We start from the raw sequence: 12,912 nt of genomic DNA on the forward strand, positions 1-12,912 counted from the left end.
CATCCAGATGCTGAGTTTCACCAAGTTTGTAAGGACACAGTATGCTGAGATCTAACCTCCTCGTCCTGACTGAAGTGAACTTGAACAGTGTGTTCAAAGGTTACCACAAGGGTGAGGGGACAGACAACACATTATCAGATAAGCCCAGCTTCCTTAGGAAGTCAGCTCAAATTAACAAGCACAGATTCTCCTGCCACAGAGGAGCAGATGGAAAACACCTAATCATCTGAACAAAGAACAAAGCAAAGGAGTGAAGGTTAAGGGATGCTACTGGCCAAAAGAGAATTTTTGATCATCTAGGTTATTGTGCTGTGCAGCAGAAGGAAACAGCTCAGAGTCACTTACATACTTGTGTTTTAACCCATTCAAAAATTTTCTTGATACTTACTACAACTGGCAGATTAATAGCATATGGAGATGAAGGATGCACTTTAATAAATCTGATTCAGCTACACACATTTCCTGATATGCTTGAATTTGGTGACCTCATGATCGACACACTTCCTTGAATTCTTGTGCTTTGCAACACAGCATGGAACAAGCACAGTGAGCAAACGCACACGAGTCTGATTACTACAAAATACCTCTTATCATGACTCCAGTGGCTATCCACTATGCCTTTTCAATACTTAATACAGGTGCAAAGCATAGAAAAAAATGCACATACCTTTTTCTTTTTTTCAGTACCTAAACCAAGAATCCAATGAAAATACAGGGAAGTTTCCACTTCTCCAGTGCTTATTGCATTTTACTGACATGTAACTGGAAGAAAACATAATTTAATTATTTCATAGCACATTTCAGTTTTGGAGGATACTGTTAGCTACTGTGTAGCTCTCAAAACAGCATGTCTTCAGAGGAAAATGTCAACTGCCCACATTGTCAGCTGCACTTTACTCAATGTCAGGTTCAAGGGCCAGACCACATCACTCAGTCTTTACAAAGGCTGCAGAATAAAATTGCTGTTCCTTAGAAGAGTTATGTTATCTGCATAATACTGTCCCTGCCGGTTCTCTTCATCTCATACACCCTTGTGAACTCACAAACATTTAAGAAGTCGACCTTATTAATGAGAGTTTATTTTCCTTTATCTGGAAATGTCCAAAAACTTATTTTGAACTATATGACCTTTAATCTTCTTTCCATCACAGGAAAAGCCTAATTAGTTTTATAAGAGAACACTGATAATTACTGAAGCAATTCCAAGTGTGTTTTTTTAAAAAACCGGCAATGACACAAGGGTTGGAATCCTTCATTGTTTACAATAAAACCTGTGGTATTCAAATTATTTTTAAGTTACAATGAACCAAATCCAAAGAAAGTCTGTACATGTACAAAGAGCACATAAATAGATCAAATGCTGAAATGCAGCTTTCACATTAAATAATATATTGAGAATAAAGAACAACAGTTATATAATATCCTTTGAGAGTGAATGTAAGGAATGAGAATCACTTACGAGAAATAAATTGATTTTTTTACTAATCAAGGAAATGGGCAATTCCTGAAACTACAGATCTATATTTTCTGACAAATTCCTGTTGCACTAATCTTTACTGAAACTAAAAGCTCTCAAGACCTGTTGTGGTTCCTCTCTTAATAAGTATCTGACAGATCACATGAAGACATACTGCAGCATGTTATCATGTATGACCACCCTTCCATCGGAGTGGGCAAACACTTTCCTCTCTGCTCTGCACCACAAATGGGCCCCCATGCTGCCATTCCCCTTCCAATCTTGACAAAGGAGAAAGGTCTACAAAACAGTAGGACATTATCAGAACAAGTCAGCCCATGCGTAATTACTTAGCAGTTGTATTTCCTTATTTCCTTCACATGCCGTTTTAATTGTATTTTTTTACCCCTGGATTTTTCACCTATGCATATATACACACATATCCCTCCTCTTAAGGTGGTAAAGTGTGAGAATTAAGTACTCGGCAAATATTGACTTCTACAGTTAATATACTGGAGATGGTCTCTTTCCTAATTAAATCTCATAGACACAGGCTACAAGAAATTAATATTAACCACACAGTCCATGCTTGTACATGGACTCACTCTCATGCCTACTTGTGGTAACAGGACTCCCTCATTCTCTTCTGCTCACAGCTTCCACTGGCACCAGGGACCCGAAAGCCACGCAAGCACACTAATCCAGCGTTCTGAGGGCAACACTACTCCTCCTTTTCTGCTCTGCTCCTCTCACAGAGGTCCCTGCAAAGGGCCTACAGTCCACTTGCAGATCTTGTAGCAGCACAGCAACCCAGTGCCTCAAAATAAACGGACTCTTTCATGCTATCCTTTCTACCCATCTAATAGACTTTGATGCTGCCAAAAAACATACAGCCTCACCCCAGTTTTAGGGTGCTACTTCATGTTATCCCCTCTACAATGCAGCATTTCCTTAAGTGTGTTGCCCTAACTAAAACAAACCACTTATTGGAATGTGAGAGGCACAAGATGTAGTTGTTTTACAAGTAAATTAACACCAGGCTTTCAGTTTCCAATAATTTAGACTGATCATTCAGTTTAGGCAGCACATGGTCTAAGGAAAGTTCAAATTCTTTTTTTTCAATTTTTGCTAAATTACTGTAAATATAATTTAAACATAGACTGAAATCTCTCAGTCCACAAAAAAAAGATGCAAAAAATTTTTGAAAAAAAATTCCAAAGCTTTTCAGAATAATGTAAATGAGACGTTTATATTTTGTCTGTTGGATGGGTTTTTCTATCTTAGAAAGTTTATTTTCTTTGATGTAAAAAACCCTAGCAGCCCTTTAGGTGTTTCATGAAGGGTCTCAGAATAGAAAATACTGCTATGAAAGTACTTTGCAGGGATGTTGTTCGGGTTTCAACAGGGATAAAATAGTAAAGCAAACTCTGCACCACTAAAATAATGCTCAGAAAAAGAAACAAAGCAATGAAGACATGAAAGTTTTAAAATAATACAGACGATGGCTAGGATCCATGATTTTTACTGCTGTAAAATAAAAAAATGCTTTTCTGCATTTTCTTTTAGAAGTTAAGAAAAGCAGAAAATGGAGTCCCTGTAAATAACCCACCTCCAAGTGCTGAGACAGCAGCATCTGCAAGGGTAGTGATGCTGCACCTTTAAAATTTAAAGCAGCTCATACAAGATTGAGACTGCTGCCACTAATAGGACATAGAGTGAGTCAGTTCCACAAGTCTCTTCTGACATGATTCATTGTTAGGATAAGAAAACTAAACAGAAATTTTCAAGGCCACATCTCACATCTTCACAATCCTTTCATATGACCATCATTATAGCATCTGTACCTAGCATCTGCCTCTTCTCCCTCAATCCTCCCTTGAAAGTGAGATTCACCTCCTGAAGTTCTCTTTTGTTTTTCTCTTCTGAAAGGTGACTATAAAAAGGGCTGAGGAGAGGAAAAAACAACCTTGGATTTTAAACACACAAGTCATTCCAACTTATCTATCTCTGCTTAACAGGGTTCTTCCTTCCTGCTATTATTAGTAAATCTCACAGTTTACTTCTCTCAGCATTGAGCTGGCAGATAAAGCACAAAAGAAGAAGGATTTCTTACTTATTAGCTTCTGACACCAATAAATTCTGTATACCTACACAGTAGAATGGAAAACCTCTTCCTGTGGAAGGTTGTTCATCACATTTTTCATGCATTGTTGCTGATATGTTTAACTTTATTGTTTCAGAAGTCAGCAATGAAGCAGCTATTGTTTCCAAAGTGCTGAGCAAGTTTGACTGTGGGAGCAAGAGACGTGCGGCAATTCTCAATGGTCTCTCTGGTGGCTGCAGACTGAGGTGGCCAGACATAGGGAAGAAAAGGCAGGAGAAAGGGGAACCTGAAGAGCTGGAGAACTAAAATCTGGGTGTAGTTATATGAATCACAAGTTCTGTTTCAGTTTATTTTCAGTTTCTATTCCAGTATTCTATTCTTTAGGAAAAATTCTGCTCTTCATTAATCTAGTCAGGTCTATCGAGACACACAGCACATGACGCACAAGGCCAAGCACATCCTTACAAATTCACCTGTCAAAATACAGAGACTGGCAGAATCTTTAATGTTACAGTATGAAAACCAATACATTTTTTATTCCTTGTGTGAAATATTATTCTACAAAATCTCATCACGAAGCAAGTCATTTGAACTCACAAAGCACTACACAAATAACACCACCTCAAACATCTTTGGAGAGTACTGTGCTTTTCCCATTTCTACAACTTCCCATTCTAAAGAGCTATTCACAGAATCTGCACACGGACTATAAATGCAAAACATATTTAGATGCCAATATATATGCCTCACAGATATAAGTATTTTACTCTAGAATATTATATTCAGAAAATATTTGTAAACCAAAGTAGAAGAGCTCAAAAATATCAGATACCTATGTAGATATTAGGAATGCAAGTGACAAATACCTAAGAAAAATTTAAAAACCAAAACCAAACCAAACCAAGTAACTAACATGAAGTATGGCAAAAACTAATGATCATTACTTGAAAAGAAGAGATCAAGTAGAGGCAATTTTTACCAATACTTGTTGAATTCCTAAAGTAATCAGCTCATCAAAAAGCTGGGTTTAGGTTGCAGCATCTTATTCATGTTAGTTCTCAGGTCTCATGAAAAAAGCTGCTAAATGCTATCAGAGATCACCTATGTCCTCTGAGGAGAGGGTATTTGACAGCCAAGGAGTGCTGCTCGTGACTAACTCACTGCAGATTTATGCAAGATAATAAGCCTCAGTAACCTCATATATACACATATTGCTCTGGAATTTCAGAAATGTTAAGCATATGACTAATTCTAACTTATGAATGAAGGTATGCACAAACTCACATTTGCACTATTGGCAGGAGCCCAACTGCAGGAGCTCTTTCCTTAGTCTTCGGTACAGGACAGCTGAATGCTGAACTGGGCATTCATGAGAAGCACGGGAGGCTGAAAGACTCATACAAACCATTGCTAGGAACGCCACACTTGAGGATCACTCAGAAAATATATGAAATTATATGTTATGTGTTTGAGTATGTGAAGAGGCAAATTAATACTATTTTGCTGAAAGCCTGTTAGTGACCAAATTCTACAGCAGCTATTGTAATGCCGAGTACTTGCTCCCATTTCTGTCTGCAGTAATCACTGCCCAAATTTCAACCCAGAGCTACCTTCTGATTAGCAAGTATGAATACACCAGGGGAAAAGGATAGCAGACAAGAATCTAATGTTTTCAAGGATGCATTCTTCACATGTTAACACCAGCTGAAATATGAGGAAGGAACCAGAAAACGTTCAGTTTTCAAAGTATCAGTTATTGCAGCTCAAGCAAATAAATATATAAAAGATATTGAAAATAAAAATCTAACAGCTTTTTCTGTATGGATCAAGCTACCTTACAAAAGCCATTGATCCAAGAACACAAGATTAAAACTAGCCATTCATTAGCAGTGGAAATGGTTTCATCCAGTACAAAGTCAATTTATACTCAGGATCAAATTATTTGAACAGTTTGGGTCTGTTGCTGCAAAGGCTAACACAATATAACTATTTAGTTCAGAGAGATTACTTGGTCACAGTTCTCAACTACCTACGTAGAGAAAGGATTTAAACTTAGCCCACCGTTTAAGACACGGGAGGAAATGCCATGTAGTAGACCTCCACTGAAAAGCAAACATTGTGAAAAGTAAAACTAATTAAGTATTGGCAAAGGTTTTCACAGGAGGAGTGAACTGGTTGAAATAAAAATAAGATTGAATGTATTAATTACTAAGAAATTCTAAATATGGGTGCAATGCAAGTCTTACTATATTAAAGCCTTTGGTTCACATTACTCTGTCAGACTAGATTAGCACAAATCATGCACAGATCTCACTTTAGAAAGGATTTTAATGGTGAAGGAAGACAATATGAAAGGGACAAAAGACAGACTTTGAGGTAAGACTTACAATAAGAGTCACATAACATCTTGCTCGATTTACATCCACACCGACCCTGTCTTTTGAAATATGTGGCAATATTTGATCAAAAATTTCCCATCATCTTGAAAAAAGAAACAGACCAATCACATCTAATTTGAAGAAGGCTGTTCTATATTGGGAATTATGACAATGCTGCTCTAGCAGATGAAATATGAGTTATGTGCCTTGAGACCTGTGCACTAAAGGCTTCCCACAGCTATGACCTTTGGAAATGTGTGGAGCAGGAGGAAGGAGGGGAAAAGGAAGAGGAACAGGTAGAATCTAGGGAACAGATGTTATTATCCTTACAACTAGGTGAAGCCCTAGAGGAGTTTGACATTTAAGTTCACCTCACATCCACACTACTTCTGTTCTTTTTGCACATAACTCAAGACAACACATATTTACAACAAAAATAAATATTTTTCTTTTTGTTTTTGTTTCCTTTTCTCTCACCTAGTCTCTTTTTTCTGCCTAGGATTAAACATTACAAGCTTATCTCCTTGGTTTTAGCTCCAGAGCAGCTGTAAAACTTCAGAGGTCACACGTCTCTTGCCTCAAGTGCTGAACTTGATCCAAAACATGAATTATTGTGAAAATTAGTTATAAGTGGAATACTTACAACTTACATTCACCCTCTGGGCTTCAGAATCTGCAGAAGCTCCACCTATAATACCGACCATTATAATTTTCTTCTGAAGGTCATTTGATTTAGGAAGCATTTTTGCCCTGCAGTAATATTCAAACCAATTATTTGAGAAAGATATTTTGAAGCTCTGTCCTCACTGATTTTACATTTAGGAGAGGCCATTAGAGCACCCAGTTCAAGAAGGACAAAACCATGATCTGCCATACAAACATAGTTACATCACATGATGAGCAGTACTGCTGTCTTGGCACAAGAGCTTCTGGATGACTGTGCTAAATCCTGTTGGGAAATTTTATCTGCCAGGCCAAGGCAGATACCACCAAATAACCAAAGGCAACCAAATAACCAAAAGGCAACTGCTCAGACCTGCCCCATGCTGAGCAGAGCCAAGACTCTTCTTTCACTTGCTCAAATTTCTCTTTCCTATGTGGGATGTGCAACTCCCAAACATGCATGTAATTTGAAATGCAGCTAATAAAGGAAAATAAAATATGAGTATCAGATATTCTCATACCACCCTGATGGACTGCAGTGTGGAGGTGTCTTCACGAACAGCCTAAATGCTCCAGAGAGGCTCACCTTCACACTGTTTGAGACCACCCTAAGTCTGGACTAGACAACTTTGCAGCAAGTGGCCTGGGTCACCATCTGGATCCACAGCAGCTTTTCCTGTTCTGTGTTCAAAGTGTTTGAAATTATGAAAGAGCAATTTTTAAAGCTTTAGGCTGAAACGTGTGTCATGCCCAAGGGCACAATGTGGAGGGCATTCAAGGGCATCAAGCCAGCCGGGAGAGAGCTGGCTTGCTCTGCTCACCACCCTAGCCAACCTTGCCGTAGGACATACCCCCACCATTCAGAAAAAAAGCTCAACTTGCTGTGTTACATACAGTCAACTGAGCCTGCATTTCTTCTTGGAGGGAAGTAACTGATTCAGGGAGCAAAACTAGCTTAAGTGGATGGCTGAGGTCCAGAAGTAAAACATGGACCATTTCTGAGCCAGATTGACAGTGTAAACCACACTCAACCACCCCTGTTGCTTGTACTTTCATTATATCTTTAAGCAACTTGTGCAATAATGACAAAATTATGCAAGCATAAGAAGCATTCCAGCGTACTTTTCAGACAGTGTTTATCACCTAAAGAAAACACTCAAATGCATTGCTTTATTTAAATCTCATAATTATGCACTACAAATTACCAGGCAACCTTGATATGAAATTATCAAGGTTCAGTCAATATTATAGAGCTGTTATCAGTGCCGCTGTAGGTACAAAGAAAGCACAAATGCATACCTCTACTTTTGGAATATACGTATATTTCATAATAAAGTACTTTTTGACTGTTGATCAAAATGCAGGAAGCTATACTGGCAGAGAACACTAGCATAACATTACTCATCAATATAGAACCATTCCCCTCCAAAACAAAAGAAAACAAAAAAAAACCCCAAAAAACAAAAAAAACCCACAATAATTTCCTAACCAATGGTACTGTATCACTGAAACTGGCTGACTGGGGAACGACTGCTGCAACATAAAATCAACCTCAAGGAAGCACTACTTTATCTACTTAAGGAAATTTCAGGAGACTGAGGCTGGCTGAAAGGCTGTGCTTTTGATTTTGCAGGAAACTGCCCCGAATTGCTGGGTACAGGGATGAGAAAGGAGACTGCTCCCTGACAACACATGGCCCAATAGAGGGGGGAGGCAGTGCTAAAACCAACCTGCCAACACAGCAGTCCATCCTCTGCTGTGGGCTGCGCTGAGGGTCTGATTTTTGGCAGGGTAGGAAGTGAGGCAGAAGGAGCAGGGAATTGCCGCAGTGCTGTCCTTGTTTCCATGACATGTGCTTTTAAAACTTGTGCTCCCTGAGGTAAAAGGCACAGTTTGGACTCAACAGCTGACAACTCAGCAGTTCTCTGCCTGTGGGATAAGGGAAAGATGGTTCTGTTGTAGCAACAGTTGACCTCACTCCAGTGCCAGCTCCAGACAGTGCATGGAAAGGAGGGGGTGCATATGCCCTTCAAAACCTTACACCCTGACCAACATTCATACCAATGGCTTAGCAGCTATTTTTAGCCTAAGCACTTTCTGCTTACAGTGAAACCTGCTACTAGGAATGATTCCAAGAGACAGCAGCAGGGAAAGGCAGACAGCAGCAAAGTGGCAAAAGGCCCTGTTGAGCTTCTGGTGCTTGCAGGAGTTCAAGGACCTTACGGACACACAGCAGCAGGGCTCCCACAGTCTGTAAATGTAGGGATTGCAGATTTTCCAGAGGAAGGAGGATAGCAGTGAGCAGTAAATAAATCATAATGTGTATGAAAAACAGTCCCCAAATATATTTCTCAGGGACAGATAAGAACTTCCAAAGATTATTCTAATTAAAATCTGTTTGTTTGTAAGTTAGTAAGGAAGGAAGGCAAAGAACACAGGGGACTTCTGTGTTTTCTAGTGATACATATCCTGCTGCCTCTCAATCCCTCAAAATACAGGTAAGAAAATAGGTCTGTTCATCTAGGAATTTATGTAGCCCTCATAATTGCCATGCTAATGACTCTGGAAGAAATCCATACCATTCTCTAAGATCATCCCTGAAGATATTTAAGCACGTATAAAACCCAAACTTTTGATGCTTCAACCTAAAAGAGGAAGGTTTGAAAATCCCACTTGGTTGCAGGTAAATATTAGAGAGGAACAAGAAATAAAAGGAGAGGTGATGGTAAATTTTGCAGGCATCAGCATGCACAGATGCAGTCTCGTGTCTGACAGGGCCTTACCACTTGCCTGATGCTTAAACACTCAAGATTCACAAAGCAACTACTCCCTGCTTGTATCTGCTGATAAAATGAGCACAGAACCAAAGAATCAAGTTCCAAAGAAAAAAGCTGTTGCTTTTGCTTAAAGACATAGGAGAAGAAAGCAGCAGGAATGTTCCCTTTTCTGAGGCAACCCAAGTCACTGCAGCACTTGTGGGGGTATCAGAAACACCTCAGGCTACTCAAAGTGACAGATGAGTCAGGATGAAGACTCCTCCAGCCCTTCTGTCGATTCTGAAGCTTAAGTAACGACTGACTCAGTGCTACCTCATGTCCTTGTGAGATGACACTCACTGGAAGTACAGGATCATGGTCTCCAGGTCTTGGTCCCAAGAATTATTTTCATCTTTACATTAAACTGTTTATAGAACAAAATGTATCAACCAGCTTTGGAACATAGAGCACGTCTCAAGTCTTATCTGGAAGCAATTTATTTTTCTTTTTTTAGACAAATTTGATATCTACCAGTCAAGAATAACCATAACTAAATCTCAAGGGCAAAAGAAAAACATAATTCATCTGCATCAGCATTATGATATATGACATTCTGCAAGATAGAGTCAGTAGTTACAAACACCTAGTTTGTTTAAGTACATCTTTTCATAAAGCACATAATTTGCTGTCAGACACTCATTGGATTAAGCAATGCAACATTTATACTCTAAAAGAGCTGTTTCTAATACATTTAGAGATTCTGTACTAGTATTACCTATGGATGTTAATAAATTCAGATATTTTTTTAAACATTTTCTAACACCCTGGTCTGCACGACGCTGAAATAGATGTGACCTTAAAGCCAGAGACTGTAACTCAACAAGCGCCTGAAATTAAAGTCCTATGAATACCTGCTAGAGTAGCAGCAGCAGCTCTGCCACCTGTGAAAAAGTCTTCCTCTTTTTGAGACGACCATCCCCACTCACATGGCTGTTCCCAGGTATTCCTGATTTGCCTTCGGCAAGTCTGTGAGAATGCCCTCACCTAAAGGTTAAGTCTCCCCCTTTCCTCAGCACACCTGTAAAGGGATTTTGCACAATCTAATTCACAGTAATGCTTGCCACTGGTTGCTCTCGGTGACTAAAGTGGTGTGTTTGGAGAGTGCACAATGGAAACTGTTATCACTTCGTAATGCTGATAAAAGTTTGAATAGGTGAAACAGCGATAAGATGAAAGATGCAAAGACTTAGTGAACAGCAAGCAAACAAAATTGAGTGATCTACTGACTCCCTAAAAGTTATATTCCAAACCAGCTCCAACTTAATGATTTGTAAGCCTTCCTTTTGTGACTTTCTGCAAATTTTACAGGGTAGATCACAGCCCTGCAGTCTACTGAGACGAGTCTGTCTTTTTTTAGACTTCTCCAAAGTAACCTGCATCTCCAGCTAATGGCCAGCAACTCATGCTGACAAATAATAACCAAGTGCAAATACGGTGCTTGCTACTCATTCTGTGGATACACTCATGGCATTTGCTCCTCTCTCCTCCACATCCAAATCCTTTCTCTCATCAAAGATAATTTTTGTTTTGATCTTGATTCACATTGTTGTTGCCAAATAAATCCAGAAGACTTCTAGGTCTATTCTCACCTTTATGTACAGAAATCAAAGCTTATCTTTTATCACCAAAATCGTGCAGCCATAAACCATAAAATGGTTGATGAGCTAAGGACGACTTTCTGCAGATCAAGGCATTCATGCATTCTTCCCTACAGGATGTGCAAACCTTGACATATCAAGCACGTGGGCACTGATGGATCTACACCAAAAAACATACTGTCTCAGCTGGCACTGCCACATGCTGACTTGAGAGGGAACATGGCATGACAGAGTTCAACCTTTCTCACAATTACTAAACCTGCTTAGTCTTATTAGCTGTCTGGGCTCATGTTGTGGGGTTGAATTAAGAGTTTAGGAAGAATTTAAATATTTCTTATAGAGTAAGGAGAAAAGGCAGAATGGACTTCCAGGTGCGATGTCAAAGGCAAGTCACACTGCCTTACTTAGGTAATAAGCTGAGTTTCAAATACAGCAGAAGTCAACCCAATTCCCAAGCCTTCCTGAAGGAAATTTGACAGGAGATGGCCTTGATAACGGAATATAAACATTGACTATTTTTGCAATGGTAATTTTAAGTGTGAAAGTCTGTCAAAAAGAATCAGAGTGATAATTCCTACACAGTAGCTCACTATCCCACTCTCCTCAGTATTAGTATAATACCTATCCAGATTTTCACTCCCATTCATAGCAAACTTCCCAGGCATTCACCACCAATGACAACTGAAAAACAAAACAAGCACATAACCAATTACTACCGAAGTAATACACAGCATGCCAGCACAACACAGTCAATTGAAATTTACACGCTGAATCTTACAAGGGAATAACGTTCTTTACAGAACTGCCTCAAAGGTTTTCACAGATCGTTTTCAAACACGCTATCTAGACACATTAGAAATTCAATCACTCAAAACAGACACAGCTACCGCTGTTCCAGAGTCCCTGTATAGCCAGTGCGCAGAGGCGCCCAGCATGTCTGGATGCTCCCAAACACAGAACGGGTTTTGGAGTCCCCTCCTAAGGTCCATTTTTCAAAAGGGTGCTACTAAATAAAATAAAATAAAATAAAATAACAAAAAGACGCATAAATAGTATTTACCCGCTGCTCAGTCCTCGAGCCAGCCAACCTGCCGGCCAGCGGAATGAGCTGTTGACAAAACACAGCCTCTATTTAAGTCGCAGGCTCCGGCAGCGGCAGAGAGGAGCCGCCGGTCTCCCCCCACGCCCCCGAGGGAGGCTGCCGCGGTCTGCGCCCGCACCGGCTCCAACCCCCGCCGCGCCCCCGGCGCCGCCGCCACCGCCACCTGTCCCCAGCCCCGGCCGAGCCCCGAGCCGCACGACACCAGGCAGGCAGCTGGGGGGCTCTCCGAAAATCCCCGCCGCCGCGCTGGGTCCCGGTGGGGCTGCCAACCCCCTCCGCCCCTCCCGGCCGGCACCTCCCCGGGGCGGGCAGAGCGAGGGAGGGATGGAGGGAACATCCATCATCGCGCCCCTCGGGCCGCCCCCTCCCAGGTGCGAGCGGCCGGGAGCGGGCGCCCGCCGCGGTCCCACACTCACCCGGCGCCGCCCGGCCGTGCCCTGAGGGGGCCGCATGCCGCGGGTGCGCGGGCGGTGCGCGGCGCGGCCCAGCTCCGGCGGCAGCAGTGCGCAGCGCCGACAGGAAGGAGGGATGGAGCCGCGGAGGGAGGGAGGGAAGGAGGGAAAGAGAGGGAGGGATGGAGGAGCGGGGCTGGCGGGCTGCCCGCGGGAGGAGCCTGCGCCGCGCACCGCCCGCCGCCGCCCCCGGCCCTGCCCCGGGCACCGCCGCCTCCCGCCGCCCGGCACGGCCCGGTTCGGCCCCGCTGCAGCAGCCCCGGTGCTGCCGTGCCGAAGCTGCCCGGCGCTGCGGGCTGACGGCGCCCTTGGCCGTGCGGTGGGGGCCGAGCTGCCGGGGGCG

General features: G+C 41.8%; 1 protein-coding gene across 4 annotated transcripts in view; it reads right to left on the bottom strand.

Annotated features, from left to right (window-relative positions):
• LOC121356345 (leukemia inhibitory factor receptor-like) overlaps positions 1-12,634 on the bottom strand; it is a 53,531-nt gene extending 40,897 nt beyond the window's left edge. Inside the window, exons 1-2 of one of the 4 annotated variants that reach the window (XM_041472664.1) lie at positions 12,076-12,196; positions 11,637-11,696 (exon numbers count right to left, since the gene is read on the bottom strand). The gene's annotated coding sequence lies outside the window, so the exon portion shown is untranslated. Of the gene's footprint in view, positions 1-667; positions 763-11,636; positions 11,697-12,075; positions 12,213-12,533 lie in introns of those variants that run through there. The other 3 variants (XM_041472640.1, XM_041472656.1, XM_041472648.1) reach the window with 3 other exon arrangements.
• Positions 12,635-12,912: the final 278 nt, after the last annotated feature.

Source organism: Pyrgilauda ruficollis, unplaced genomic scaffold, assembly GCF_017590135.1.
Source record: "Pyrgilauda ruficollis isolate IOZ18807 unplaced genomic scaffold, ASM1759013v1 scaffold108, whole genome shotgun sequence".
Lineage (NCBI taxonomy): Eukaryota > Metazoa > Chordata > Aves > Passeriformes > Passeridae > Pyrgilauda > Pyrgilauda ruficollis.